Genomic DNA, 25,505 nt, shown 5'->3' with positions numbered 1-25,505 from the left:
GTCCCATCCCCCCCCCCAAAAAAAAGAATACAAATAATAATAAAAGCTGGAGAGGAAATGGAGGAAAAAGAATGCTTTTACACGGTGGGATTTCAAATTTATATAGCCACTATGGAAACCTGTTAGAGTCTGTAAACAAGTCTGGATGGCGCCTGGTATTTTGCCAGAGGGAGTGGTTTGTGAGGTGGAGCCAGCGAGCCATTAAGTGTGGAGATTCCTTATTGGTTGACTGCTGTATCGAGTTTATGTTAATTAGATAAGCTGTGTGGAATGTATATATACCCCTCCTGTCCTACAATAAACGGCTCCCACTCCTGCTGTGTCAGTCTACACAAGTTGTTCGTCACCACCACCACCCCCCCTCGGTTATTTTGCTGCAGCCGGACTGCGGCAGAAAACAGTAGGGAGATTCCTCAAAATTTGACTAGGCATGGAACCGTCATATGACCCAACTATACCAATTCTCTGTATTTATCCTAAAGAATTAAAGTCTTCATACTACAGTAATACATGCATGCCCATGTTTACAGCAGCACAATTCACAATAGCCAAACTATGAAACCAGCCTTGGTGTCCATCACTGGATGAATGGATAAAGAAAACGTGGTATCTATCTATCTATCTATCTATCTATCTATCTATCTATCTATCTATCTATATCTATATATCCATATCTATATCTATATCTATATCTATATATCTATATCTATATCTATATCTATATCTATATATATATATATATACAACAGAATTTCATTCAACCATAATGAAAAATTGAAAATATGTCATTTGTAGGAAACTGGATGGAATTGGAAGCCATATGTCAAGTGAAATAAGTCAAACAAGGAAGGTCCTATGTTTTCTCTTATATGCAGAAGCTAGAGAGGAAAAAGGAAAAGAAAAAATGGGGGCAGATCTCATGAAAATCAAAGGGAGATCGGTAGAGGAAAGGGACCTCAGGGAGAGAGACAGGGAGGGAGGGAGGGGGACGTGCTGGAGAGTGACATTGGCCAAATGATGCTGTCACACTGTGTGCATGTACAAATGTGTAGCAACAAACCCCATCTTCGGGACCACTGTAATGCACCAGTGGAAAAAAGGTGGAAAAGAGAGAGAGAGAGAGAGAAAGAGAGAGGGAGTGGGAGAGATGGTCATTCACTCTTGTGTTTCTCGAGAAGGGCCAAGCCAGGGACTGGAATGAGTTGAAAAGTCTTGAAGGTAGGAAGTCTCGCTCATTTTCTCCTTGTGTAGGGACCTCTGTTCTGGGAGCCGTACCCAAGAAAGGACAGGGAAAACATAGATATTCCAAAGAACTATTTTAATTGTTTTATTTGTTCTTTATAGATACACATGACAGTAGAGTGTATTTTGACCTATGCCTACGTGGAGTATAACTCTCCATCCTGTGGTTGTACATGATGTGGAGTTACACTGATCGTGTATTCACATATGAACACAAGAAAGTGATGTCCAACTCATTCTACTGTCTCTCCTATTCCCATCCCCCTTTCCCTTCATCCCCCTTTCTCTAACCCAAGGCATTTCTATTCTCCCCGCCCCCCACTGTGTGTTAGCATTCTCATATCAGAGAGAACTTTCAGCTATAAAGAAGAATGAAATTATTTGCCGGTAAATGGATAGAACTGGAGACTATCATGCTAAGTGAAATAAGTTGAATCCCCCCAAATCAAAGAATGCTATTTTTTTTTAAAGGAGAAAAAGGGTTTGTTTCAACAGGAGCAAAAAAGCTGGGTTGGGATGGTTGAAAAGTAGGCAACAATTGCTTCTTGTATAATGGGGAACTGCAAGGGCTGAATGAGGGGTCCAGGGTGGCAGTGCCTACGCAAAAGGCAGAGGGCACAGCCCGGGCTGCTGTAGGAAAACAGTAACAGCAAACATCTCCATGATTTCCCTGTCTTAATTAGAACAGGAAGAGAGGAAGTGAACTTAAACACATAGCCTAAGGGATTCAGGTTAAGTGGTTACTGAAAAACATCCAGTGACCTGAAGGTACAATATTCTCCACTGGGCCACGGATCTGAGTGTTTTGTTGTGAACGAAGCATTCTGGGGATACAACTTCAAAAACTTCACAAACCGTCCTCTCTGTTGTGAACAGTGCACTTGCACAGATAAGGATGCCGGGCAGAATGGTGTAGGAGCCCCTGGAAACTTTGTCCTTACAAGACTCTAAACTGGAATATATCAACCGGCCTGGGATTCTTCCAGCTGTGGAACTGCTCAGCATCTCAAGGCCAGATGAGAGGAAAATCGAGTGGAATGGTTCCACCTGCCAATGAAACTGAATTTTTGAAGTTTAGGCACAGAAAATTGCATTCACTTTATTTTTGGGTGCTGCTGGGGATTGAACCCAGGGCCTTGCTCATGCTAGGCAAGTGCTCTGCCTCTGAGCTACATCCCCAGCTCCTCATTCCCGTTTACCCCCTACAGAATCTCTGCTAGCACATCCCGGGTGGCCATGAAGTATGGACAAGTGGGTTCAAGTGCCCTACTCACACCTTCCCCAGGCCCCAAGGGCAGAGTGCTCACACTGCCACCAGGAGGGACCTGCCATTCACATGCAAACGCATTTTATTTTCAGGCTTTAAATAGAGGTACAAAAAAACAGTGTTTGGGGGGGGCACTTAAGAAGTACAGCGTTTTATTCTGAGTAACAATTAGGAATGGTTAGGTATTTAAATCATCTAAAGTTTCTCTTTTGTAGGATCCCTGCAAATACCGTACAGCATGCACTTTTCAGAAGAGTGGAGAGTGGGTACTGACAATGTGGAAGTGCTATGTTCATTATCTTTCAAAAGTGCATCCATTTCATTTCAGATACAATATACCATTAGTAACAATTCGGCTCTTTAAAAAGACCCTTTCACTGGAAAAATCGCACGCCTCCTCTTTCTGCAGGTAGGTCTTTGCTGCTTGTAAGGGCAATGGGCATATTTTTTATAGGTTCTTAGAGGGCAAACATTAATTGTGTGTGTGTGTGTGTGTGTGTGTGTGTGTGTGTGTGTTTGCTGGAGATCTAGGCAAATGCTCTACCCCTGAGCTCTGCATCTCTAACCCTGAGTACTTTTTGAAAGGGTTAAGGTTGATGAGGAAGGTCTAAGGGATCAGTTTCTGTTGGGGGAGAAATCAAGAAGCTAATGCAGGTCCTGAATAGAAGGCTCCAGAAGCTCTGTGTGATGAGATTAAAAACATCCCTGATAAAAAGGGCAGCTGGGATGCCCGGCTGGCGGCGGGCTTGCCATCTCGGGCTTGCCATCTCCTTACTCTTTCTTCTGCCGTGATTTGGAAAGGTTTCGAAACATTTTGTTGTTGTTGATGAGGGATTCGTGCATCTTGGAAGGTACTGGCCTTGCTTATAGGCAGGGAAAGTGAAATGTCTTTCAAGGCCTGGCTTTGTTATCAGGACTCAAGAAAATGCTTATGTAAATCCCACCCCCATGTAGGAAGTATCTGTTCAGATGTCTCAGATGGAGTCCTTGGTTTCTGGCCTGCTTTTGCCACCCTTACCCACCAATCCACCCACCCACTTCCTTCTCCAATCTCAGGAGAGTCACAGTAACCGATTTGGGATTTATATTTAACACCTGCAAATCTTGGCGAAGAGATCTCCCTCTTTTCTCCTTCACCAACACCCTCCCTCTCACCCATCCAAATACTTTGAGTCAGTGCCTCCCATCTCATGCCATTGAAAAGCGGAGGAAAAAACTTAGCCCAGTGACAGTGAAGGCCTGAAATGGTCGTTTCCGGTACTAGGGATGGAACACAAGGCCTCACGCACGCTAGGTGAGTGTGCTCCTACTGCGCTGTATCCTCAGCAATTTTTTTACATTTTGAAACAAGGTCTCCCTAAGTTGTCAAGGCTGGTCTCAAACTGGAGATCCTCCTGCCTCAGACTCCTTCAGAGCTGGGATTATAGGCATGTGCCACCAAATGTAAGATAAGTACTACATTTTTTGGGGGGGGTGGGGGGGAGTCCTGGGGATTAAACTCAGGGGCACTCCACCACTGAGCCACATCCCCAGCCCTATTTTGTATTTCATCTAGAGACAGGGTCTCACTGAGTTGCTTTGCTGAGGCTGTCTTCGAACTCTTGATCCTCCTGTCTCAGCCTTCTGAGCCGCTGGGATTACAGGTGTGCACCACCACACCCAGAATTCCCAACCCTGAAACCCACAGTGAACAAGACACCATTGTGGTGAAATTGTCCAGCAGCAAACAGTTCTTCACTTTGATTGGTGTCTCTACCTGGCACAATGCAGAAAGGCTTGTGGCCAGGATCAGATAAATGCTCGTGAAATGAGCATATTTACAGTTTTTAGAGACATGACCAAATCGGAAACAAGGAAGAAGTCTGGCAGGCCGAACAATGGCAAACCTGTTATTAAATAATCTTGTCTTTTAGATTTTTGTTTCTATTTCCTGACATCTGAATTCCAGAGGCAAGTACAAATTGGGCCTTGGTGGCTGGCCCAGGGGTCAGGGGGGAGCTGACTCAGTGCCTTTCCTCCCCCTACCCACACGGAGCACCCACCTTGTTTCTCCAAGGGCTCCCTTGGGTGGGCTATTCTGGTGGCCGACTGCTGTGGGGCTCGTAATTCCCAGCGTCTATTCTTCTCTCTTTTTTTTGTAGGGGGATGATACCAGGGACTGAACTTATGGGCACTCGACCACTGAACCCCATCCCCAGCCCTGCTTTGTGTTTTATTTAGAGTCAGGGTCTCACTGTCGCTTAGTGCCTCGCTTTTGCTGAGGCTGGCTTTGAACTCTTGATCCTCCTGCCTCAGCCTCCAGAGTCGCTGGGATGACAGGCGTGCGCCACTGCGCCCGGTTCCTTCCTTCTCTTTCTTCTTCTTGGTCACAATAAAATGTCATCAGGGGGGACAGACCTCATTAGCCCAGGTCTCTGTCTTAGGGTCAGCCTGGGTCTGACAGAGTGACAGCAAGCACTCCCGTGGAGGTGAACGGAGCCCGAATGTTGCTAGGTGCACAGGTGTTTGGCGACCCTCCTCTGTGCAGTTCCTCATCTTTCTTTCTGGTCTGGGTCTGGCCTCATACAGTGTTTTCTCAATGAGGCTGGGAAGTAAGGATCTCATCGTGTCCAACCTGCTGGACCCTAGGACACAGGCCAGGTGTTAGCCACAAGGCAGGCACTATTAGAGAAGATTGCCTGTGCTTCCACGGGACGGGCTGCTTCCCCTTCAAAGGCTGCTAAAGCCGTCCAGAGACACTGGGAAGAGCCAGCCAAGATGGCTGCGCCACTCAATGCACTCTTTTTAGGGGACCTAGTGTAAACTCTGTCCATTGTAGTGCTAAATTGCACACCCAGAGGCTTCTCTGTGCACCACTTTTTTTGATCATGTGATGGGTGACCGTGAACCGAGCATGCACAGTAACTGCCCACCCTCACGTATAGGCTGATGGGTCTCTATGAATACATGAATCTGCATGAAGTCTCCCCAGTCACAGCCCTTTACTTTCTTTGTTCAGGGAGCTACTGCTCTGAGACTTCCCTCCAGTGCACTTCGTACCTGTAATACACCTTCCCTTACTCTTTTCACTCATGGTTGGGATGATCAGCTTGGTCCTCGCCCAGGGGCAAGCCCATCGTGTTTGGTTGAGAGAGGACAGGCAGCCCATCCGAGGTTTTCCTTTAGAGCCAGAGTGAAAGAGGCAGAGAGATTCCCACCCCATCTCTTCAGCTGCACCTGTTCATCTGTGGGCAACATGGATGCACCTTCACTGTGAATTTGGGAGAACCTGGTGGGAGAATTTTCAAGCAGGGTAGAGACACGCCTGAAGAGCGCCTGCTTAAGGGAGCATCAGGAGAGAAAGACGGAGCCTTTGGAACCAAACAGTCTCAAGTTAACTTTCAGGCTTCTTTGGCTGCTTGCTGTATCATTTTGAACGATTCCTTCACCTCTCTGAGCCTGGATTTCCCCTATCTGCATGCTATACAAAGTAGGCTTTACTCCTAGATTTCTGTAAAAATTAAGTAAGATGGTTTATGAAGCATCTAGGACCATGACGAGCATCTACTACATATTCAATAGATATGAATTCCTTTTCATGTCTTGGAGCTCTTTGAATCACCTACTTACTCATATGTAGTAGCCTTGAGAGATATCATTCACTTCAATTTAATATATTTGTTATTATGCATTTATATCAATATCTTATTACTATGTAACATACAGGGATCATATGTTAATGTTTTACTATATTAAAATAATGAATATTTGATATTGGTCAAACCCACCTAATGAACATATGTTGGGTGTCGATTACGTGTGAAGCATGAAAATCATTGGCCCATTCATTGCAAACTCAGGTGATTTAAGCATTTTGACCAAATATTCAGGCATGTTTATTCAAAAACGGCAATAACCGCATATCACAAATTAACTGAAATTTCCCTTGAAAATGCGGAAGACGAGTTTGGAAACAGCTGAATTCTAAAGAATTCAGATTCTCAAAGTGGGAGAGGATCGCCAAGAGTTTGGAAGCTGGATCTTTAGTTGGTGTGTAGGGAAATCAGGATCATCTCTTCAGTCCCCGGATTTCTGTTCATCGTCATTAAAGTGAAATATGAAATATTTATGGAAAACTTATATGAATCTTTTCTTTCCTCAGAGGACTTTAGCACTACAGTCTCCCCAACATCAAACATTCCTGTGAAAAATTAAAAATCTCGTCAATCAGCCAGCTGTTTCCAAAAATATGGTGCAAACCGTCTGAGTTTTCACTTTCTGGGTGAAGAAATACATCACGTAGACACAGCCTAGAGCACATCATGCTCAGAGCTCACTGAGAAAATAGCATTCCTGTGGTCCTGAGAGAGAAATAGCAGCAGCAGATTTTTTCTATCAGGTGATTTGAGCATGTACTTGTGCTCATTTCAAACCCTCATGTACCACGCACCTGGACCCCGAGTTTGCGACAGTGACCTGGGCCTCATGCTCCACGGTGCTAGGAATCTTCTCTATGTTTCTGGAACATGGGCTTCTTCCCTGTCAAAGGGTGGAGGGGCATTCTTTCAAACTCCAGCATCTTATCGTCTTGTTCTGGGTGAAGATGGCCCATCGCTGGGAGAGCAAGGACTTAGAAGATCTGGTGCCCTCACAGGAGACAAGAACCACCAAGCATCACATTCAAGGTGATTATCTCAGGCTCATTTATTGGGTTAGTGTATGAATTAGTGAGGAGCTGCAGCTTCTGAGCAATTAGAGTCATTTTAGTATTTAATGATCTCAGTTGTGAAGACTTGCCATTTAAGATATTGGTGCTTTAGGCTGTGAGTCAGTCAGCTGTCCGTTATGGTGACAAAATACCTGAGAAAATCAACATAAAGAAGGAAAGGTTTGTTTTCGAAGTACCATTTTATAGTCACTTGGCCCCACCACTTTGGACCTATAGTGAGGCAGAACCTCATCGGGGGAACACATGACGGAGCAAAGCTTCTCACTTCATGATGACTAGAAGGAAACAGAGGGAGAGGAAGGTACCCAGTGTCTCCTTCAAGGGCATCCCCCCATGACCTGACTTCTTCCCACACAACTTCACCTCTTAAAGGTCACACCGCCTCCCAGTGGCGCCACTGGACCAGAGACCAAGTCTTTAGCACATGAGCCTTTGGAGAGTCTAAGGTCCAAATCCCAACAGGTTGAGATGATGGAAGTATTAGCCACCTTTTTGCCACCGTGACCAAAATATCTAAGGAGAACAATAAGAGGAGGACAAGTTTCCTCGAGGCTGTTTCTGAGATTCTGTCCGTGATGGGCTGACTTCGTTGCTCTGGGCCTGAGGCGAGGCAGAACATCATGGCGGAAGGGTGAAGTGGAGAAGTGCCTCTCCATGATGGTGGCCAGGGAACAGAGTGAGAGGAAAGGGCCACAGGAAAGATGGATCCTCCTAGGGTGGACCCCAGTGAGCTACCTCCAGTCACACGTCCCCTGCCGACCGTTGCCACCCAGTGAGTCCATTCAACCTGGGACGGATGGACAGCTTGGGTTACTGTCCTTCTCTGCACTCATTCACTAAGGACACATTGCTTTTATTAATGACCTGGTTTTTACAACTGTCTTTCCATCTTTATAAGAAAAGATTTATTTATTTCTTCCCATGCCCCCCCCCCCATGGTTTTTGTAAAATACATAGACCAAGAATTTCCACTTACAGGGGGAAAAAATCAAGATGGTAAGTTCTAGTGAGTTCCCTGGCCCATTAGCTCATGGTGGCAGGTGGGGACGTATTGTTCAGGCCTGTGGAGCGCAGACCCTCACCCTGGACTGCACCCTACCTTGGCCCCTCTGGGTTGACCTCCACCATAGGGTAGAAGAGGTACCGAGACCACCTCAGTATTTCTTTGCTCCCCTCACAACACAGAGAGACCCCCAAGAAGCTAACTAGGTAGCTCAGATGCCTGGGCCGCTCAGGACAAAATGAACCAAGAGCCCCTTCAATGAAGGCCCCCAGACATTTCAGTAAAAAGCAGATGCTTGAGAACTCTGATTAGACCTCCTTGTACCCTGCCTACAAGGTAGACAGGCGAAGGGGACCCGGGCCTCCTCTCGGTTTGTCTTAGAGAATTAGCCTCAGTCTTTCTCCCACCTCTCAAGGGCAGTGAGCAAGCTGGGGGTGCCAGGGGTCTCCTAGAGCTGCTTAGTCTTTTCATGGACCCAAAATTTCTATTTTTATGCAAATGTAATGTACGTCTGTTCCCCAAAATGCACTGTTTTCCTTGGGGGCCTAATCTAGTGCTTTACGAAAAAATTCTAATATATTAGACTTAGCAGCCTGATCTCGAGTGTATTCAGATGTGTGTGTGTGAGTGTGTCTGTGCATGTGTGTGTGTGGGTGAGTGTGTGTGCATGTGCATATGTATATATGTGTCTACATGGATCTGTATTTTGTGTGTGTGTGTGTGTGTGTGTGTGTGTTTTCTTGCTGGCCTTACTCAAGTGTCTCCCAAACGTCACATGCAGCCACACCTGTTGTACTGAGCTGCGTTCAGAGTCCCTGTTTTTTTCATATGTCTCTAAAGGGCTTGACAATTTCAAAACCAATCACATTGGGTGGAAACTCAAGGGGTACTTTTTGGAAAAAAAAAAAAAGAGAGAGAAGAATCTTCACTACCAATTGCCCATCTATTTTAGGTAAACAACCAGATACTGCCAGGCCACCATGAACCTCTTTACCTCTTTACGTTCGTCTCTATGAGATGCTCTCTACCTTAAGATTGTTTATTTTCTTCCAGAGTCTTTTTGGAAGGGCCTTACCAGAAGCTCTCTGAAAAGTGGAGTGAATTATGTCAACCGGATCAACATTGTTTTCAGTTTTATCGACCTAGAAATTATAATTGTAATATTTCCTGCAAATGTCTTGATACGGCAGAAGTTGCATTTGTGATAGTTAATACACAATTTGAAGAATCCATTCCCAGGTACAGAAACACATTGGAGAAACAGAGCAGCTGTAGGAGACAAATGAGCCCAAATGAGAAATTCTGCCACCTGCTCCTGCCGTTATTTACCTTGCTCTCCACTTTTTCTGCCTGGTTTTCTTTTTAACCTCAGAGGTAACGATGGGTCCATTGGATAAAAAAAAAAAAAAAAAAAATGGAAGGAAACTGGTTAATCCGGGAGGTGTTGAGTGTTCTTATGACCACATAGTGTTGGCTGTGTCCAGAGTGAACATGATGAAACCGTAAAGTGTCAGACCTGAGAGACCACAGGGTTGAGGGCCAGACCATCCTGGGGAAAGTGGACACCTCTCTAGGAAGCTTCTAGAACAGTCTCCAAGGAGGGCCAGCTCTGACCTGCAGGGGGGTGAATCAGTGTACTCTGGCAGGTAGGTCGCTGGGGCACAGCATCAGGGAGGCAGAGGGGGTGGCCATCAGCACTCAGAAGCCTGGCCACAGGGAGCAGGAACTCAGCGGCGGAGACCTAAGAGTGAGACAGGAAGAAGCAAAGGGGTGCTGGGCCAAGGGCTTCCTCCCCTTCCTAGGCAGCTTAAGGACTCAGAATGTTCCTCCAGGTCTATGTTTCTCAGCCTTCCAAAGCCTCATGCCCGTTAGATCCAAACCTAGCCCAGAAGGAGGTCCCTGCATTTGCTCTGCTGCCCTCGGCCTGCCTTCAGGCGGAGGGATGGTCCCAGTCGCCTGCACGCCCAGCCAGCCTGGCACAGTCTGAAGAATGTGGACTTGAGGCCGGATGAGGTCGGATTTCATGTGGACTCAGAGCCCAAGCAAACACCTCCAGTTCCTAGCGGCTTGGGTTGGAGGTCACGTGAGAGATGGTGGTATCTCCCAAAGTTCAGTCCTGACACTCACTCCATTGTACTTAGTTTTTTCCCACCACCTTGTCCGTCAGTGGCACACGGATCACCCCGTGGGAAATGGTGGGACTGCGTCACTGCACCACCTGTCTCAGAGAGGGACTTACAGTTGTGTCGACCCCTCTGCTTGAGTGCTCTGCCTCACCCCTCCCCACCTCACCTCTCCCCACCTCACCCCTCCACACCTCACCCCTCCTGGAACCTGAGTGAAGCCCCTGCTCATCTCTGTCCCACACCTGCTGGAGAGACCTGTTCCAACTCAGAGGGCTTCTCTGGAACACCACGGTCTCACACTTGACTGCAGGCATGGCCTTCACCGGTGGATCCAGATGCCTCACCTGGGTCACCCAGTCAGGCCCCTGATGTGGGTGCAGCGCATATCAGTGCTCAGAGCATCAGGAACTTTGAACTCTGTTGCCCACCCTCCTGCAGGATCAGCCCTGCCAACCTGCATTGCACTCTGGAGCCCCTGCCCAAGAGGCGTTCTGTCCCAGCTCGTCACTAAAACCCCAGCCCACCTGTATCCAAAACAGCTCGGTGCAGCGGGGAGGACTCACACCAGCACAGAAGTAAGACCAGGCATGGCATCTGGGAGCTGGGGGGACCTCACTCTAGAGTGCGTCCGTCACTGTCACCCAGACCAAGATGTCTGTTATCACCTCCCAGGTCTCTCTCTTATTCTCTCTGATCCGGCATCACTCAACGGCAAACCTCCTAAGAAAGGCTGACTTTTCTTTTTAGAACTGAATTTGTCTGTTTTGTCTGTTGTTGAAAAAGAGAAGAAAAGGAATCCAGGAACAGAGGGTGATCCCAGGCTACTCGGGATCAGAATGAAAACCCAGATCTGGATTGTGCTAAGCCTTTATTCCTAGAGAAGCTGCTAGTTACCTCTTCACCCAGAACTGGGGGAACCTGAGGCCTCTGTGGCCCAAACCTAGCAGGTGCTGACAAGTTATTCATTTTGGTAGAGGCACACCTGGGAGAGAGGGAAAAGGAGCTTCCCTTTGCTCACCTGGTTTTATCTTCCAACCTAGAACAGGGAGGAGAGGGGAGGGAGGAGTTGAGGGGCGGAGCCACCTTTCAGCCTGCCAGCCCATCCCTGGGACCATTGTCTGTCAGCCCTCCAACCTCTGCATGCTGAGCAATGCACACTCCTCAGAAAAGCACAGGGCAGCCCCGGAGCCAGGCGGGCTGGCCCCACGGTAACATCCACGCAATGATCAGGCTGCCTCTTGGTCTCAGGCAAAGGAATCATTGGTACTGGAAAGGAATGAAGAATTTGGGGGGAAGAAAAAATCCGTCTTTTCGTCTGCAGAGCGTTGAAACATTTGGATCAAACATGAGACATCGCTTCAAGCCAGATGTTTTCTAGGCATCTCCACCAAGTTTCGATATTTGGAAACACTAAATATGTACTGACATTTCAGTATCTTTTCAAAGACCAAAACATAGAAGCCAATAAACGCTTCCTTTCTGAGACCTTATAAAGATAGACGAAGAGATAGACTTGGCGAGGTTTAAAACCACAACTTATGTGGCTACTTGAAATAGCTGAGAAAAAAAAAAAAAACATGTTTTCCTAAGTGTTATGGACTGAATGTCCATGTCCTCCCCAAAATACATATGTTGAAGTCTCCTCCCCACCGGTGGTGGTTTTCAGAGGTTGAGACTTTGGGAGATGATGAATGTCAAGGTGGAGCCTCCAAGAAGAGACCAGAGAACCAGCTCCAACCTTTCCACCACGTGAAGACACAAGGAGAAATCGGCAGACTGCAACTCAGAGGGCCCTTACCAGAATCCAGCCATGCTGCATCCTGATCTTAGAACTGTGAGAGGTAAATACCCGTTGTATATAAGCCACCTAATCCATAAGTACTTTGTTATAACAGTCCAAGTGGACCAAGACACTAAGTGAAGAGATTTTTTCCCCCAGGACATTATTGTTTAGGTTAGAGGCACACTCATATAATTATAAGAGAAAATGAATTTTCAAACCAGTGACCAATTATGTCATCAACTTTAGGAGCAATTACTAAGTAAGATTTCAATATATAATAGAATTTCTGGAATCAAAAATATAAAATATTTGGCACTGGGGTTTTTAGTACATATAAATAATTCCATACAGGTCTTTTGCATATTTTAGGATTATGAAGTAAAGAATATAACATAATGGTTCTTTAGCAGGCCTTAAAAAGACAGAGGAAAATTGCATAGAGGAAAATGTATAGAGCAAAAAAAAATTTTTTTTTAAATAAGAAACTTTGAATTTTGTTTGCTTAAACTTTTGAATATTTTCCTTAGGTGCCAGATTGGAATAACATCATGTCCCACAATTTCTGTACCTTTCTCTGAGTTAAAGTGCTTACTAAGAGGTAAGGATTTTGAAAGCTAACACAGGATACAGGGAGAATGTATTCTAGCAGTCCACTTGGGGAAATCAACATTTTTTTTTCCCTGTTAAATTTTTCATGGGTTTCCTGCTAATAGTATGACAGGTATCTGACAGCAGAACCAGAAGATAAAATAGATACAGAAAGCTATTCCATTAGTGATAGGAAAGAATTAGGCAGGAGAGTATTCAGTGAGTCCTGAAAATTCTCCCTGCAGAATGAATGCAGGAGAGATAAAACCAATGAGTTTTGACCAAGTCAAGAAATCCAGGTTCTACTCGGAGGAGCAGAATGAACAAGTGATGTGGACAAGGCACTCATGAGGTTGACCCCTCCCCGAGGGGAGGATTGGGCAGAACCAATATACAATCAGTATTTGTGTGCGCCAGCGTGTGTGTGTATGTGTGTGTGTGTGTGAGAGAGAGTGTCTGTGTGTGTGTGTGTGTGTGTGTGTGTGTGTGTGAGACACAGAAGGAGCCCAGAGCAGAGCCTTGGGACAGCCCCTTGTTTCTCATTTCCCTTTTCTAGCAATAATGGGAGCCATTGGAAAAAGACCCATTTTTCCCCTCTGAGCTTGGGGATATGGTATTTTGGCAGAATGAAGAGAATCAGATCCCTAAGCAACAAAACACAGGTCTCTGTAGAATTGGTCTATATGTGGCGTGTCACACGCTATAATGGGTTTGCATGGGGCTATATCGGATTATATACCCAAAATCCCAGTCATCCTTCAGCATATGAAAATATTGGCTTGGACAAGATTTGTCAGAAATGAATATCAGGTGGGATACTGAAGACCGGCCATCAAGAGAGAAGGTGGAAAGCCAGTCATTATTGTTTAGGGGACATTATTGTTTAGGTTAGAGGCAGGGAGAAAGTTTGTTTTGCTGTTTGGGATTGTGATCCAACAAAAAGGGAGGATGTGTGTGATTTCCCAATTTACAAACAGGAGGGAGGCACTCGGAGCTTTTCGAATGCTCTTGTCCTAGCTGTGTGCTTCCTGCATTTGACAGGGGGCAGGGAATCACGATGCCAAGCTAGACAAGGACTATCGACACCCAGTGGGACTCGGTCATCTGGGACGGACAGCGAGTTCAAGGTACTCCCGACCATACAGGTGAGATAGTCTATTCCCAGATAGGCCTGTATATGCATCTCTATTCAGGAGCCAAGTCAATCCTTGATTTGCATCAGATATAAGAATCACAAAAGCAAAAACCATCATCACAAACACAAGTAGAAGCCATATAAAGTAGCTTGCCCACAGATTGAATAAGGGAGGTGGCCTAAGGCCCCCTACCCATCAGTAACAAGCAAGGCATTCGCCTGTAATCCCAGCAGCTCAGGAGGCTGAGGCAGGAGGATCATGAGTTCCAAGCCAACCTCAGCAAAAGCGAGGTGCTAAGCAACTCGGTGAGACCCTGTCTCTAAATAAAATACAGAATAGGACTGGAGATGTGGCTTGGTGGTCGAGTGCCTCTGAGTTCAATCCCTGGTACCACCCACCCCCCCCCAAAAAAAATGAGCAAGGCAGCATAATGGTTCCTGTTGTGGATGCACCGTAGGATTGGGTGGCACCACTGGAGGACTGGAATGAGCATACCTCAGACGAGGGCCATAAAATATGTACACTACATAGGGTGAGGTTGCACATTAGCAAGTGACAACTGCACATCAAATAAAGGTGTCCTCAGTCTGCACAAATAGACAGGGAAAAAAATACGGAATGGTAAAGAAGAAAGAAGAACCACGCACAGAACCATTTCATTTTATTCCTTATATGTACAAACATGAATAATTTGACATGATGTTTAGACAGTTTCTCCCTAACTTAAGTCTTTTAATTAAAATGAAAGGAAGGAAATATGCTTTAAATATGAATGCAAGAGGTGTGAGCTGACAGCCCCCAGCCTTCCTATTCCTCTTTCTCTGTTGTTAGCGAACACAATAAAATCTCGTCTTCTTCCTGCCGTCTTTTCATAATGTTTATGGTTGTTTTAGGTAACACATAAACCATGCTGAATGTGATATTCCCCTTATTACATGTCAGGGGCACATATTAAACGAGAGCCTGTCCCTTATCCTGCTATTTACTTTTGAGGCAAATCAGTCAATGTATTTTCCTCGACTCACCAGGCAATATTACAGGGCCCACTAGGCCAGGAAGGTAAATGCTAACTGTTCAGCTTGGGCCAGGCGCCACGCCCTCGGCTCACCACCGAGTGAATGAGAGCAGTATATTCTGGGCTGAAAAACGGGCTCGGATGTTGGCCCTCATAAATTACGTGATTATTAAAATGCTGCACAGTTCCAACCCATATTATTTTATTTTACCTTCTGCCGGCTCCCTGGTTGCCTGGTCCACTTTGCCTCTGTTTTCTGTGTGCTTAACTTGTAAAATGCTAAACAAGTTTTGATATTTACCTGTTTATGATTAAATTGCAAAATGATCGGCTTCGTTCTGTTCTAAATTAAGGTCTGCATTAAATGTCATAGCATTTATCTTTCATAAAATGAGACAGCAAGGACACTAATTTCCTAGGTATTCAATCACTGCCCAGTGCCACTGGAGAGACAGCCCGGGAGCCAGCCTGCCCACAGTTCACAGCTCACTGACAGCCCTGAGATGGAATCATAAAAGTCAATTAATCATTAAAAGCTGTTACAAGCACATATCGAACCAGTCTGGCACAAAATGTTAATCAGTCCAATATCAATATAATAAATTCCTGCAAATTGGAGCGATCGATACGTTTAGGGCCTAATGAATCAATTTGAGGGCACTGGGCTGCTCCTTGGGGTCCCCATGACATGGCAGCCGGGCGAGTGCTACATCTCTAGGCGCACTGCCAACAGAGGTCACCTATCCTAACAGGCTGTTCACTTCAGCCGCAGTTACCACGGTGACAGCATGTCACCGCGGCCCTAGTGTCCTTGTAGGTAAGGGGGAAGCCAATGCATCACTGCTCTTGATGGATTCGTCAATAATACTTAGCGGGGGTGGGGGACCGCTCGCGCGACACTCGCCGTCTCCCGTCCCTGGGCAGTGCGGTGTGATTTAATTGTCTGAAGAGGTGTGTGCGTCTGCATATATGCAGGAACTAAGCAGTGGTCACAGGCAGAGGGACTTGGCTGCGTGGGGAAAGCCTTGGGAAAAGGGCACAGAAGCTAACAGGCGGCCAGAGCGATGGCCAGGTTGGTGTTACATTAACTAAGTCGCTGTGCCAGGAAGAAATAACCTGCAGCTTCTCGGATTAACAATTTATTAGCTACAACGTTTTAATACATTACTCATGGGTGGAAATGGAGCTGCGTTTCAATGCCCCCAAGGCTCAGCTCAGCAGGGTTCCCAGACACCTGCTTACCCACTGTGGGTGCTCACCAGGGAAAGCCAGCAGGGGTGATTAGTGGGTCTCCCCTGTCCCCCACCAGCCCTCCAGCCCTCTCTTTCTCATCTGTCCCTCCCCGCCCCCCCCTTACCTGAAGACTCCCCCATTTGGACCAAACCAGCCATGAGACTGAAAACTTGAAGCCCCCAAATGGGATTTCAAACTGGCCTCTTCCTCATCTGTCTTGAAAAATCAGTATTTTCATGTTGTGATACACTTTATCTTGTGTTCCCGATAAAACTGACCAGTGAGCGGAGCCCAGAGCAGTTTTGGAATTGCCAAGTGGAATGAAGCCTCTTTACAGATAAAGGAAATCTCTGCCCTTCGAGACTCTGGTGAATCACCGTGTTCCGGAACCTTCACTGTCACTTAACATAAAACTTAAAGGTTAACACTGAGTAAAACACGACCCTGCCTGATTATTTGAATAGTCTCAAAGTGCAACTCTTTCCCCTGGATTGCTCCTACAGAATGCATGGAGTTCAGGAGCTCCTGGGTGGTTGTATACTTTTCTGCCTTCCTGGGGAGGATGCTTCTGTTGGCTTTCATCCCCAACAGTCATTGTATGCATCTCCCTTGCAGTCATTTATTCCCTTCTAGAAAAAAAAAAAATGGAAGCTATGCCAATCCAAAGAAATGTTAATTTCTACTAGCTAGTTATTTTAAAAGATTTTTTTTTTCCTTACCTGGAAAGAGAGAGAGAGAGGGAGAAAATCATTTTTTTTTATAATAGTGGTCTGAATTATAGGAAACATCAAAATAAATTACAAATTCTCCACTAAAGAAATAACTATTCAACACATTGAGACAGGGTGATGTTAAGGGTGTGCAGACAAAGGTAATGCAGTGCCTCCGCTTAATTGCCCTGACATCCTGCTCCGTTCCTCCAGCTACACTCTGAGAGCTAAAAATCTCTCATTGTTATTAATTGTATTCCTTTTAGAATGTAATGTCATATCGCTGCAGGCTGAGCTAATGAAACATACCCATATTACCAAAATAGGCATATTTCTTTTTGTTCAACGTGTTCTATCAAAACTGTCTACTAAAGACATTGTGTTAAAGATCTTTTCATAGAGTAATATAAAGAACATCTCAACTACTTCAACATTTCTATTACCCGATTACTAAAATGCCCAGGAGGACTCGACGATATAGTGTGAATTCAGTTATCCTATAAGACTTTAGAAATATTGCTAATTCCTGCCTCTGATTTATGTTAATATTAATGCTAGATTACATGCTATAGCCCCTGAACTCCCGCGGCATACCGATTCTCACAAAGGCCCGGCGCTTCCATCGCGCCCCAGCTATATGCCTCTATTATAATGAGAATCTGAATTATTTATCTCTATTTATCCTACAGGAGTTCACTCGACCCCAGTACCGTTTTCTTTTCCTACTGCACATCAATGCGTGTAAACATGACTTCAGAGCTGCTGCGCAATTTGTGTGTTCTGTTCTTTTTCAGGACAGCGATAGGCAGCAGACAAAAATGTTTCACCACGAAGAGAATTCATTTAAGCATGCATTTGAGGTAGAGTCTCCTAATTAAGTCAACTTTAACACAGACACGCAAATGGCACCATGCTATGTGTCTGGCGCCTAAACATCGTCTGGTGAGCCCAAAGGAAGTCGGGCAGCAGCAGGCCAAGGAGACAGTGAATGCGTGCAGCCTCTCTTCCTGTGACCTTCCTGCTGGAGAGAGGTTTGTCTGTGGGGGGCTGGAGGGCTTCCCATGACTTGGCTTGTACCTAGATGGACCAGGCTAAGATTTGGACCTTTTGACTTTGCTCGGCCGCTCAGTTGGTCTGGGGGAGGCAGGGCCAGGGCTACTGGGCCCCTCTAATTCAAGCACAGGTTTTGGTAAGTTGGAACAATTGAAAGTCAAAGGGAGAATTCAGGTCGAATGCTATGGAATGGCCTTAGGTTTTCTGGGTTAGAGAAGATTCCAGAGGGCTTTGTCATGGATGAAATGGGACTCGGTGGGGTACAATGGGGAGTGAAGCATTTACAAAGATCTACAAAGGTGGTATTATTTTTTACAAGAAAAGCAAGTTGTTAGCAACTGGAGTTGTCAATATTTTAGGTAGTCCAAAGTGGCAATGTTAAAGGGACACCCCTTTCCCTCAGGGACTGTTGGAGGGTCAGTTAATAATCATAGAGTTAACAATTAAAACCCTGCTAAGGGATCCAATTATATACCTTCAGTTCAGGTAAACCAATTTAATTCTAGCAGTTCTGCTGAGAGGGCCGCTTGTAAGGTGGATTGAAAAAGGTAAAAAAAAAAATTCTGGAAAATGAGTTTATATTTATATATAGTAGTTACCCCACCCCTTATCCTCAGGAGATGCTTCCCAAGACCCCCAATGGGTGCCTGAAACCACAGACAGTACCAAACCCTAAACTGACTACATTTTTCTATATATACATATATATCATAAAGCTTAATTTATAAATTAGACACAGTAAGAAACTAATAACAATAAAATAACAGTTATACCAACACATTGTAATAAAATGTTTATAAATGTGATTTCTATCTCTCTCTCAAAATATCTTATTGTACCCTATTCTTTTTGTGACAATGTGGGATGAAACCATGCCTATGTAAAGAGAAAAGTGAGCTAAATGACATAGGTATTGTGATGCAGTCTTAGACGACTACATCAGGCTACTACATATTGATAACTCCAACACAAGCATTGCCATACCTTGACAGTCAATCTGATATCCCAGACAGCTAAGAAGTGACTAACGGGCAGGTAGCATACATAATATGGATACATTGGACAAAGGGATGATTTATGTCCCAGCCGAGACAGGGTGAGATGACATGAGATTTCTTCACACGACTCAGGTCAGTGCATAATTTAAAACTTGTGAATTGTTTATTTCTGGAATTGATCAATTAGTATTAGACAAAAGTAAATGGAAACTGCAGATAAGTGTAGACTGCTGTATAAAATTGGCCGAACAATTGAGCGGTAAACTATTAATGATCACATAAGGCAAATGACAATGTGGTAGAACTAACCAAGCCAATAATCAGTTATCAATGAAAAACGAGTCTAGAACAGGAATATTTAAAACATTTAAATGTTTAAAGTAGCTGAACTAAGCCTTTGAATTATATAAGATATGGTAATACTAATTGTTCTTTTACAATATTCCTTACCCAAGTTGTGGTGTGATATATAAGATGGCGCACACACACTTCCTTAGCATCTCTTTTTTTTTTTTTTTTTTTTTTTTTTAGAATGAGGGGCGGGGGACAGAGAGAGAGAGAGAGAGAGAGAGAGAGAGAGAGAATTTTAACATTTATTTATTTTTTCTTAGTTCTCGGCGGACACAACATCTTTGTTGGTATGTGGTGCTGCTGAGGATCGAACCCGGGCCGCACGCATGCTAGGCGAGCGCGCTACCGCTTGAGCCACATCCCCAGCCCCTTAGCATCTCTTATAGAAAGGCACCCGGAGGTATACTGAATGGCTACTGGTTTCTGTCCTTTATGTATCCAAGTTCTCAGAGGGGACAGGCTGCAGCTCTCAAGAGCCATGGGTGATAGAGAAGACTGTGGAGTGGACCGCAGATTTTGCCAGGCAATGCAGTCTTGGGAGGAGAGAGGCCGGGTCCCTGGTTCTGATGAATTCCGCCGGCCAGCACCTCCAGTGGAAGCCACAAAACAGGTGCTAACCAACTGGGAAATGTCAGGAGGAGAGTCATTATCCCCAGCTCCCAGCAGGACTCAAGACCTAGAAATCAACCCCATGGCTCTTAACCAGCATGGAAACCCACCACCACGGTGACAAGGTCCAGCTGGGGCCATGGTGGATTTGAAAAGGAACATGGGGACCCCAGAGCTCGGGGCTGGCTAGCTGCTCATATTCATCCTCCAATAGCATGACCTTTCATTTTACATAACTGAATTTGTTGGATTCCACTCATGGCATGATAGCAGATTTTCATTATGTATTTTTCTTTCTTTTAAGAGTACATTCTGTTATAAGGGTAATATATACATTAAAAAAAAAATAACCTCACCCTACAGACATGTTGAAAGCAGAAGCCCTTTATTCACACTCTCAAGACTTAACAACTGTAACAAATCTATGTCATGTTGGCTTTTTTTATTTATGTGTGTATTAAAATGGAACCGAAGAAGAGATTTGTTTGGCAAAATCCTAATATTCCTATTAGACACTAGTGTGCATCCTATTTTCCAGGGGCTGATGTAGCAAATTACCATAAACTGGGTGACTCAAAAAGAGCAGAAATGTCTATTCCCACCATTCTGGAGGCCAGAAATCCTAAATCATGGTCTTGGCAGGGCCGGGCCTCTGAGGTCCTAGGGAAGGAGTTGGCATCCTTTAGCTTGTAGTTGCATTATTCCAACTTCTGCTTTCCTCTTCACGGGGCCTTCTTCCCTCCGAGTGCCTCTGTGTCCACATTTTTTTCTTATAAGAATTGTTGCTGGATTAGGGCCCACCCCATCCAGGATGACTGAACCTCAACTCACTCCATGATGTCTGCAAAGACCCTGTTTCCAAACACCATCTCGTTCTCAGGTTCTGGGGATTAGGATGTGAACATATCTTTGGAGGGGACACAATCCAACCTACTCAAATGTTTGGCTGGAGCTCGTTGCAAACATATAGATGAAATTTAAGCCCCCCCGGAACTTGATAGTTCAATTATATTTTAACTTTGAGGTTTGTGTTCACTTGCTGGCTTCTTGGCATACAAGCAAGTTTTCCATATTTTTGTCGTTTGAGTTGGCAATCACTTCTCACGGGTTTCTAATTATTATATGATGCATGGAAAGGTCTTCCTCGGTCTAAGATTACAAAATTACTCATTTTTCCCTTTATGTCTGTGACCCATTTGAATCTGTTTTGATGAAGAGTAAGTAAAATAGTTACTTTTTTTTTTTAAAAAAGGACTACCCAACAATGTACATGTACTAATGTGCCTCTTTTGCCTAGGTAATGCCACTGTACGTAATGTAGTAAATAAGTCAATATCAGGATCTACTTCCAAATTGCCCATTAATCTGCTTCTTTACTCCTGTTCCTACACAGTGACGCCAAGTTACTATTTCTATGACTTTATTTTACATTTTAGTAGTTGTTAGAGACTATGTTCTACTGGCACTTTTTAAAAAAAATTTTTTTGTGTGTGTATTTCTTTAGTTTTTTGTTCTTGTTGTCGTTGTTGTTCTAGTACTGGGGATCAAACTCAGGGGCACTCGACCACTGAGCCACATCCCCAGCCCTATCTTTTTTTGTATTTTATTTAGAGACAGGGTCTCACTGAGTTGCTTAACACCTTGCCATGGCTGAGGCTGACTTTGAACTTGCCATCCTCCTGTCTCAGCCTCCTGAGCCATTTTTGTTTTTTCACCCCAAATTATCTTAGCTGGTCCCAAATAGATGTTTATTCTTCCAGATGAACCTTAGTCTCATTGGTGTCATGTTAAAAACAAACAAACAAACAAAAAAACACCGCCACTGACAATAACAACAAAAACCCAAGTCCCCCACTGGGATTGCCTTGTGAACTCCATTTTCTTCAAACTGTGGATATTAGCTCTGTAAATTTGTTTTTATTATGTAAATCTTTTTTTTTTCTTTTTCTTTAAATCCTTCAGCAGATTTTCAGAGTTTTCTTCACAAGGATTTTGGACGTCTCCTATATGATTTATTCTCGGAGGTTTCGTGTTTGTGTTTGTTTTTCTATTGTGAATGGAATCTTTGAATTACACCCTGATTCTCCTCCTACTCATTCCCCACATCAATCTGTTAGCAAGCGCTGGTGGTTCTTTCTGCATCTGAAATGCACGTCTAACTCACTTGTGTTTTCCTGAGGCCACCCCATCACCATCTCCCCTCGCCTAGACCATGGGTCACTTGGTTTCCACCCCATATTTCCCAAGACCACGTTCCACCTATCCACCAGGGCTAGCTTTCTCAGTAGCCCAGAAGGTCACACCAATGACACTCCCTGAAACCCCTGCAGTGGAATCCCACTGCACCAAGCTGAGATCCAGCCTCCTAAAGGTGTCCTGCTTGAGCCAGAGCCCCTGCCCCAACACGCTGGCTCTTCCCGGTCACTCTAAAGTGCCACACTCTTGTCCTTGAGCTTCTTTCTCCATTCCCTTCCTCTGGCTCTTTGTCTAACTGCCTATTTCCATCCTTCACATCTCAGCTCACATTCGACCTGCTGAGAGAGGCCTTCCTGCAGGCTGGGTGCTGTAGGACTCTTCCCATCACCTGCCCTGGCCCTGAGTCCCTCACCCCCACACAGGATTGTCCCGAATTCCCTCACAGCACTGACTGCTACCTGAGAATCTGTCCGCGTGTGCATTGGCTTGTTTGTATATTGTTTATGTCTTTTGATTACAAAGCAAGGAGTTGGAAAACAATGACTCAAACCCATTATAGGTGTGTCCCCACTGTCCAGCAAAATGGACCCTTTCAAAAAGGTTGTTGAAGCCTGGTGCAGTGATGCATGCCTGCAATCCGGCAACTCAGGAGGCTGAGGCAGGAGGACCACAAGTTCAAAGCCAGCCTCAGCAATATTAGCAAGGCCCTAAGCAACTTAACAAGACCTTGTCTCTAAATTTTAAAAAAAAGGGATAGGGATGTTGCTTAATGTTAAGCACACCTGGGTTCAATTCCTGGTACCAAAAAAAAAAAAAAAAAGTTTGTTGAATAAATAAGTAGGGTGTTAGGTGTTGCTAATTTTATTTTTAGTAACTGTTCTTTTTTTTTTTTTGCTTTAACTAAGGTGTATTAGTTCTTGTGGGTTTTTCTGATGTGCAATCATGTTATATCATCTTCAAGTAATGACAATTTTTGCCTCTTTCAGTTTAATTCCTTTTGACTAGTATTTCTAGAATAATTTTAAATACTATTGGTGATAATAGGAATCCAGGACTTGCTATTGATTAGCAGAAATTTCTTTTAGGAGCTTTCTACAAAATCTGGTATTATGATACTGACAATAAAAAGAATATGTGAGTTGCATGTGTGCATTTGTGTGGGGTATAGTTTTGTCACGTTAAGGATATAGAGATCTAGCCCCATTACAGAAATGTCAGAAGTCGATATTATCTTTATTAAGACACATTTCAGCATTTATTCAGGTCAACAAATGCTGAATGGTGATTCATTTATTAAGGTGGTCATGTACATGAATAGATTTCTTCATATTGTATCACTGTTCTTTCTGGAGTGAATCACACGTGGTCTTTTTAAAAAATGCACAGCATCTTTGTAGCAGTATGCATGGGTACCCACGTATGCAGGTGGTTGCTCATGAATGGTTCAGTCCGGGAATGTCACTGGTGAGTGCGCTTTGGAATAAGAGCATCCCTGGAAGTGAAACTGAGATAGCCAAGACAAAGGAAGACAGACTCGGAACTCATATCCTCATAGAGATTTATAATAGAGTAACATTTTGAAAACCTTGTGGGGGATACTTAAAACTCCAACACAGCTCACAGAATGGCTTGTAGAGATAGTGTATTCATTAAGAACATGACTCTGGATAAGAAGATGAAAGAGTAAAACTATTCCTTTGTAGCCCAAAGTACAAAATAACAGAAGAAAGTCTGGAATGGCCTCTCAAGGTCATGTGACCACTTGTTCCAAGGAGAAAGGAATACCTGAGGAAGCTTTCACTAGCATATCTGTCCCCAAGAATGATCTGGTCCACCGTGACCACATGATTCTCTAAGATCTAATGATAGTACACAAGCAGGCAGCAGAAGCCAAGATCAGCTCTCACAAGCAAGAGTGAGGATTTCATTTTCTCCCAGCTCTGTATCCACACAGGTTTACTTGACTCCAGTATAAATGCGGTTTCACTAAGACTTTCCAACAATCTATTGCAAAGAATCAATCCCCAATCTAAGCACTGCATGGAGACACCAATTATGTTAAAATATTTAGCCTATCTCCCAAGTCATTAAGACTGGATAATAATGCAAAGTTAATTACAGCCTGCGGTTAATACTACAAAGTACTCAAGCAAGATGGACATCAACAAACACATAAAACATTCTTCCTCTTTCTTTATCTGTCTTTCTCCTTCCTTTTAAAAGTACTTTCACTTTTTGAAGATTCCTAGAGAACCAGATGGGTGATGAAACGTCTCAAAATATCAGGTTTCACATGTGATACTAATATTGGGAGAAAAAAGTGACACTAGAAATTATTTAGTTATTCTAAAATCTGTCACTTCTTGCAAACAGTATCAGAATTAGAAAAGAAAAAATTAATCGCATAACATTGTGTTCTCACATTTTCAATGCAACCAGTGAATCAGAAAGGAGGAGGAGAAGAAGAAGAAGAAGAAGAAGAAAAAAAAATGGTCACCCCCGAGCCCTAGTCTGAGCCAAGCTCCTGCCTTCTGCCTGAGAAAGAATTCTCAGACTTCCTGATGAGTAGAAAGCAAGTCTATGGTCCCAACTGTCCAGAGGAGCCCCTGTGAATCTGGACACAAGCCACAAGACACGCAGGAGATGATCCACTAAGGACATTGACATATTAAAAGGAGACTCCTTACGTGCAGGGAGGCATGAGGGATGCAAGAAGCCAGGGTCCTTGATTAAAGCTCCCAGGAGTCCTTGAGTGGGGAGCCACGTGGATGCTTCCCTCTCTTCCTGGTCCAGCCGCTTACATCCCTGAGTTCCTGTACTTGCCCATCAGCCACTGCCCGCATCTGGCTGTACTCACCCGGAAGCTGTCTGCACCCGCTGCACAGGCTCCAAGCTGGACCAGGTCAGTCTGCTCCCCAGCTGGGCTCCCCACAGCCACCATCAACTCCCATTTTGACATGAAGCCATTTAAATGGAAATCCAGTTTTACAAAGTACAAGTGACTGGTAATGAAGACGTGAATGATGCTTATGAGAGTTTTATTTAATTCTGAATCAATTGTATATTCTAATTCATTAATAAAGAGGAAAAAAAAAATAAAGGATACAGGAATGCCTGATCTCTGGTCATTATTCAAATGGAAAAGACGACTTCTTAATAGACATTTCTTAGGGAAATTGTCAATTTCCCATTTTCCCTCAAAATCTATTTTTATAGAAGAACGTGGGTCCGATTTGTTCTGTAAAAAAAAAAAAAAATTAGATTTGACTTTACTGGACTTGATATAAACAAGAATAAAAAAAAAGTTCCAACCATGTGCTTTACCGAATTTTCACAGTTCAGTCATTTATGTTTGGTAATAAAAAAAAAATAGATAAAAATAAAAGCATCTGAGGAAAATAGGATCATTTTTTGCTAGAATTAAATCCTCCCCCCAAAAAAGTGTTCTATCATAGGAACCTAGGGGTTCTTTACAAAATCGAAGTTC

At 44.2% G+C, this 25,505-nt stretch overlaps 1 long non-coding RNA gene across 1 annotated transcript; it reads left to right on the top strand.

The window, feature by feature from the left end:
- Positions 1-682: 682 nt before the first annotated feature.
- Positions 683-25,123, top strand: LOC120884839 (uncharacterized). Its single transcript, XR_013428802.1, has 6 exons — positions 683-2,918; positions 9,274-12,187; positions 12,657-12,727; positions 13,759-13,862; positions 17,606-17,842; positions 19,474-25,123. It is a non-coding gene; the product is annotated as an uncharacterized LOC120884839 (long non-coding RNA).
- The last annotated feature ends 382 nt before the right edge of the window (positions 25,124-25,505 follow it).

Source organism: Ictidomys tridecemlineatus, chromosome 12 (genome assembly GCF_052094955.1).
Source record: "Ictidomys tridecemlineatus isolate mIctTri1 chromosome 12, mIctTri1.hap1, whole genome shotgun sequence".
NCBI lineage: Eukaryota > Metazoa > Chordata > Mammalia > Rodentia > Sciuridae > Ictidomys > Ictidomys tridecemlineatus.
The sequence above is the reverse complement of the archived record's forward strand: the minus strand, read 5'-3'. Positions and strand labels throughout refer to the sequence as shown.